Here is a 6,000-nt window from a genome sequence, read left to right on the forward strand (position 1 = left end):
AAAATACAAACTTGTTCTTTAATGCTAGCAAACTGCATGTCCTGTGCTGGGTTGACAGGGTCTTTAGAAGTAAGAAAAGCTGTTCGCTACCAGGGTTCACTGCTTCTAAAGGAAACAGAGTTCCTGCTAAGAGTCAGCTTTATGTGGAAATCATGCTTGTAGTCAAGCACATTACGACCACATTATTCTATCAAAATGTAGCTCAAACAAAAATTACGAATTTCATCACAGTTACGAAATGACAAGCAAAATCTTTTCTCATTTTTATCTAAAGACCTTGGCTTTATCTCTCAGCCTGCAAGTTCTGTTTCCCAAAGCATCATTTTCCTTTGAAGGTATTGACAGTAGATTTTGATCGAATGAAGGTATTAAAAGTAGATTGGAGATAAATTCCAGGTTGAAGCCTTCATTCATCCCATCCCTACTGAAGCTGCTGACCTGAGCCCACCAGACACCTCAGGCACCAGCCTGGACTCAATGTCTCTGCAGTGCAGCCCAGCCCAAGCACAGCCCGAGTGCCCCCACAGCAGCACCACCATGCAGGCTCAGGTCAGCATCACCGAGGAGAAGCTGAGCATCTCGCAGGGGGGCATAGAACCAGGACACGAGTCCCAGGCTCCGGGCAACAGCACAGGCTCTGAGCAGCTCTCATGATTACAAGAGAGGATGAGTCCCATCTTTCCTCCAGACCTCACACCCCCTCCTTTCTCCTATTGAATAAAGGCACGCTCGTGCTCAATCAACGCCTTGACTGAATTCCGAGTTTTCATTCGCAGAGATTGGGATGAGTGCAAGAAACTGCAAGGCAGCTCAGCTTACAACACTCTGGCTGTGGGGTTTGTGCGGCCGAGCTCTGGGTGTGTTCCCATTTTGCCTGACTTTGGGATGCCTGCAGCGAGAGCTCTGCTGCCGTTGTGTATGGCAGCAAATAGTCTCTAGCATCCTGGATGCTGCTCATGAAAACCCCAAGCTTCCTGGCTGTGGCTCTGTGATGCTTTTCAGGGCCTTTTGATGCTCTTTGTTGCCGTGGCTGCTCCCTAACACCTCTGTCCTCCCGCAGTGTCCATTCCTGGCTCTCACCTGTGAGCTGTCCCTGCAGATCATCTCCAGCCCTGCCATCATCGTGATGCGGCAGGAGGATCTCGCCCTGACCAACATCAGGCAGTGCTGCCTGCCTCTCTCACTCTCTAGACCAAGTGTAACTACGCTGTCATGGAGACAAATGCTTTCTGTCTCATCCTCCATCCCCGCAGACATTTACCGGTAGGCGGCTCTTGCAGAAGATTCAAGCAGCAGAACCTTTTGCTCAGCTACAGCACACAAATGCTACAAAAGCAGGAACAACCCGCAAGCTCTGGGTCTGTTTGTCTTGCACAGGCATGCACTAACTGCGTTTGATGGTACCCCCCATCCTTGATTTCCTTCCCTGCTCCTTGTCTGATGGCGCTGCTGAGCCAGGAACAAGCTGCCCAGTGTGGCAGAGCATGGTGCAGAGCTGTGCTGGGACCTCCTCCCCTTCATCTGCTGCAGATCAGTGCCCCACACGTGCCATTGGGATGCTCTGGCACGGGATGTGCCTCCAACCCAAAGCTCCTTCCCACCTCCCAAGGAAAAACAAAGTAACCCAAGCATCTCCAGCAAAGCTGCCCAGCAGACAGCAGGGAATGCAAACAGCTTCTGGCTGCTCCCCTGCACTCCTGTCCTAAGTAATAGACCCCATGAGGACTGGCTGGGAAATCAGTGCATGACACATGTGAGTGTGCACAGGATTGTGCAAAGCAGTGGGGTTCCATGAGTTTGTGTGTGTGTGTATCTCGGCTGTTATGAAAGCATGGGAAGACTGCCTTACTGAGTCCCAGATAATTACTTATCCTCAAATGATTTTTCCTGGCCAAATTTAAAGCCTCTTACAGGTAATCGAGACCAACAGGCTGTTGTTGCACAATCAACAGGCACAATCTAGATGAATAGCTGAGGAAAATAAAGCATCATGCCAAGGGTACTAGATAAGTGAGCAGCTTGAGATCTGCACATTTATGTGATACTCATGGTCTTAGACAATATTTGCTTAGTGAGGTCACATAGAATGAAAGTAAAATAGAAGAAGTGCAATTGGTCTCAGTTCACACAGCTGGCTGGTTTGTCTCAGGCTAATCCTGAACTGCCTCAAGCGACTGCTTTGGTGCTCTACAGAACAGCAACTTCAGAGATCTCTTTCTATTACTAAGTTTTTGAAAGAGCAATTTGCTCTGTTAATTATCCATCATTTCTGTGCAGTCTGTTTTGTCAGACTTGTCTTTAGCTTCCAAGTTGTATGTGAAGAATTGTTTCCGTTGTAATGCACAATGTACTAAAAATTGAGAGATGAAAATGTGAAGAGTTTTTCCAGCTTTGATTTCATGTCTGGAATTTTGGAACCCACTACTTGCAGTGGTTAATCTGTCCAATCTGGTCTGGTTTGGGATGCCCTCATCCTTCTTGAATCGCTGTTAAAGGCGGAGCAATTCCTACAAGTGCCATGGCCCCACTGTTGTTCTAATTCTTATTTCTTTGTTTTCCACACACTGCTTTTCAAGCCTCCTTTTTCTTTACAGTCAAAGTGAGAATTGCACTGTGAGGTGTCTGAACCTTGTTGTGCCTCTGCATAAAGAGAACAGCAGCAAAGCCTGACAGGTGACTGTGCTGACAGCTCTCGTAGCCAGTAACACGTAACTGTGCTAAATCCCTTGTGACGGCTTTGATTTCATTTTTGCCAGTGAAATCCTTGTAAAAGGAACTGCAGCAGTGTGATGAGCTAAGGTGAAGATGCTGGTTTTAGTAGTGCTCTAAGCTGAGTGGAAGGGCAATTGAATGAGGGTTATATGCTTTCTCTGGGACGATAAGGTTTTTTTTTCCTGAGGGAAAGAGCCAGCTTTTCATGGGCTATATGTGGGCTTTGGCAAGGGCAGACAATCCAGTCTGTCAGGAAGCCATTTGAGGTGCTTCAGGTTTGTAAGCTTGTCTTTTTGTTTCTCAGGTGGATATTTGGAGCATGGGTGTAGTGCTGTATGCTCTGCTGTGTGGGTTTTTCCTTTGGATGATGACAATATGATGGCACTCTACAGGAGGATACCAGTGGGTATCAGTGGTGCTAGAATACACTGAGAAGGGAAATAGCAGAGCTTGACAAGAGGCCTTGCTTTTCGGATGGCAGAACATGCTGAGCTGTGGGTAGAAAGGCCACAGCACAGTCTGCTGAATATTGTCCCTGTTTTTGCTGCTTTGTCTACCAGTATTTAGTGGAATTGGTTCTACGCTTGGTTGGCCTATGTGGCACTGTAGCCTAAGTCTGTACCATGATAGCATACAGAATTTAAGGAGAAGTATTTTCCTGCCAATGGGCTGGATTTTTTGTATCTGGTTCTTCAACTGGCTGCTCCCTATACTATCTGTAGTAAAAATATAGACACATCATTTGATTTCCCTGAAATGAATGTTCCTAAATGCCAGCTCTTCTCATGTCTACAAAGGTCAAAGTTCTGCATTTGCTATTAGAATTTCCTCTTCCAGAATCAGGAGGTAATGTAGGACCCCACAGATTGACTTCAGAATTCAACAGTCAGTTCTGTTTCCTTTCGGAGTGCATAACAACCTGAGCACATGAATTGAATGACGTGGCTTTTTAGTCTGGTACAAACTCTGCTGTACACTGAAACTTGGTCCATTTGTAAGCAGGACTTTGTCCATCTCTGCAGGACAGCAGAAAACCCTTTGTGCTAATCATGATGCCAAGAAGCAGAATGCGGCAAATGGCAGATGATCCAACTGCTTCAGGTGTTCATTGCCTTAAAACTGTGAATAGTTTTGGACTGAGAGTTTGTAAGCAGAACGGAGCTCTTAAAGCTGTCAGAGATTATTTCTGCACTGTTCAATTCTATCTGCCTGACATACACAGGATCTCAGAACTGCATTGCTTGAATTGGTGGAAATTGTTGAAGTGAACTGGGATGAGCAAGTTTTAGAACTTAGTCAGAGTGCTATAAAAAATGGATAATCTCATGAGTATTATAGTACAGGATTGCTATTTCTGCACTGAATTTGTTTTTATTTTACATGGCTGTGATCTGAAAGTTGCTTGAAACGCAGGCACCTAGGCACTGTTGTGTAACTGAATTTCACACGATAGGTCCTGAAATATCCTGGAATCTAAAACTCTGACTTGTTTTAAGTCTGCTGCTTGAGTATAATCAGGGTCATAGTGTCTGTGTGCAGTGTTTCTTTCCCTGTAATGCTCCACATCATTTCATTTTGGGAATATTGAAGGAAATGGACTATGTGCCATAACTGTTGTTAGAACAAAGTATGTCTGGTGTGATCTTATGCATAGGTTCTGTAACTGCTCTTCACAGCTCAGGTGTTTGACCTTCCTTTTGGTAAAGTGATGAAATACTGCTGGTTTCTATTTGTGCTTCTAGGCACCTTGAAGCTCTTAGGAATAGAACAATTGTCTCCAGTTCTTTTCAATGATATCAGTAACAACTCGAGTGTTGCTGCCCACTAGGTAGACCCAAAGAAGCAGATTACAGTGAAACAACACACGAGCTGGATCTGCACGAGGATCACTTTCAAGACAGTGGCTCTGTTGCTTGAAGCCTATTTGCTTCTTCCTGCCGCCACTCTATTACCAAATATCAACAATCTTTCATGATTCAACTTGCAAACGTTTGACACTAACCCTTGTGTTTCTATGCCTTCCTAGGTGATTCGAGCCCTTGTCAACCCCAAAGATCCAAACCAAGTAGTGATGTGCAGTGTGTTTCCATCAATGGAGAGTTCTTATTAAGCACGAATTGCTGCAATTCGGATGACAGCCTTCCACATGGTAACAGTGATGGACACAAGGGGCTCATCCACGTTCATGCTCTCATATCTCCTGGCTCTGCTGAAGCTCCTGACCTGAGCCTGCCAGACACAGCAGTCACCTGCCTGGATTGTGACCCAGCGCCTTTGCAGTGCTGCCCATCCCAAGCACAGCCCGAGTGTCCCAGCAGCAGCACCACCATGCAGGAGCAGGTCAGCATCAGTGAGGTGAAGCTGAGCATCTTAGATGGGGACTTAGAGTCAGGCTGCCAGTCCCAGGCACCAGGCAGCAGCACCAGCTCTGAGCCACTCTCATCTTGACAAGAGGGGTCCCATCTTCACCCCTGACCTCTCAAGCCCTCCTGTCTTTTATTGAATAAAGTCACTCATGCTCAGTTATCGCCTTGACTGCATTCTGAGTATTCATTCACAGTGATTGCGATGAATGCAACAAACAGCAAGGCAGCTCAGCTTGCAACACTCTGGCTGTGGGGTTCGTGCAGGCAGAGCTCTGGGTTCCCATTTTGCCTGGCTTTGGGATGTCTGCAGCAAGATCTCTACCATTTTGTATGGGAGCAAATAATCTCTAGCATCCAGGTTGCTGCTCATGATAATCCCAGTCTTCCTGGCTGTCACTTTGTGATACCTTTCAAAGCCTTTTGATACTCTTTGATGCCTTGGCTGCTCCCTAACACCTCTGTCCTCCTGCCATGTTGACTCATGTCTCCCACTTTTAAGCTGGCTTTGCAGATCATCTCCAGCCCTGTCATCATCACGCTGCAGCAGGAGGTGCTCACCTGGCCCAGTGTCTGGCAGTGCTGCTTGTTCTGCAGATGAGCAGCTGCCTCCTCATCTCTTCAGCTACAGTAGTTTTTCTCAGGGCAGTTAGATGCAGTCGTGCTCCTCTGGATTTGGTGTGAAATCCATGCTGCATGGCAGCAGTCAGTGCAATACAAAGGTGTTCTGTGTGCCACAGCATTTCTCCAGGGGCTGCCAAAGGTAGAAGCACAACACAGCACCATCCTTCTGACAGTAATGTCTGTGAGTGTTAGACATGTGAGCACTGCATCATCCCCAGCGTGTCAGTGCTTTTCCACACCAACCTGACTCTCACACTCTGCACTGAATGTAACTCTGCTCTTGTGGAGACAAATGCTTTCT

At 46.5% G+C, this 6,000-nt stretch overlaps 1 protein-coding gene across 1 annotated transcript in view; it reads left to right on the forward strand.

Moving 5' to 3' along the window:
• LOC146751077 (cytosolic carboxypeptidase 4-like) overlaps nt 1-4,869 on the forward strand; it is a 94,185-nt gene extending 89,316 nt beyond the window's left edge. The window contains exon 6 of the mRNA XM_085535678.1: nt 4,739-4,869. The gene's annotated coding sequence lies outside the window, so the exon portion shown is untranslated. The remainder of the gene's footprint in view (nt 1-4,738) is intronic.
• Nucleotides 4,870-6,000: the final 1,131 nt, after the last annotated feature.

The sequence above is a fragment of the Coturnix japonica genome, unplaced genomic scaffold (assembly GCF_054131305.1).
Source record: "Coturnix japonica strain WE unplaced genomic scaffold, WE-NBRP24 Scf147, whole genome shotgun sequence".
Lineage (NCBI taxonomy): Eukaryota > Metazoa > Chordata > Aves > Galliformes > Phasianidae > Coturnix > Coturnix japonica.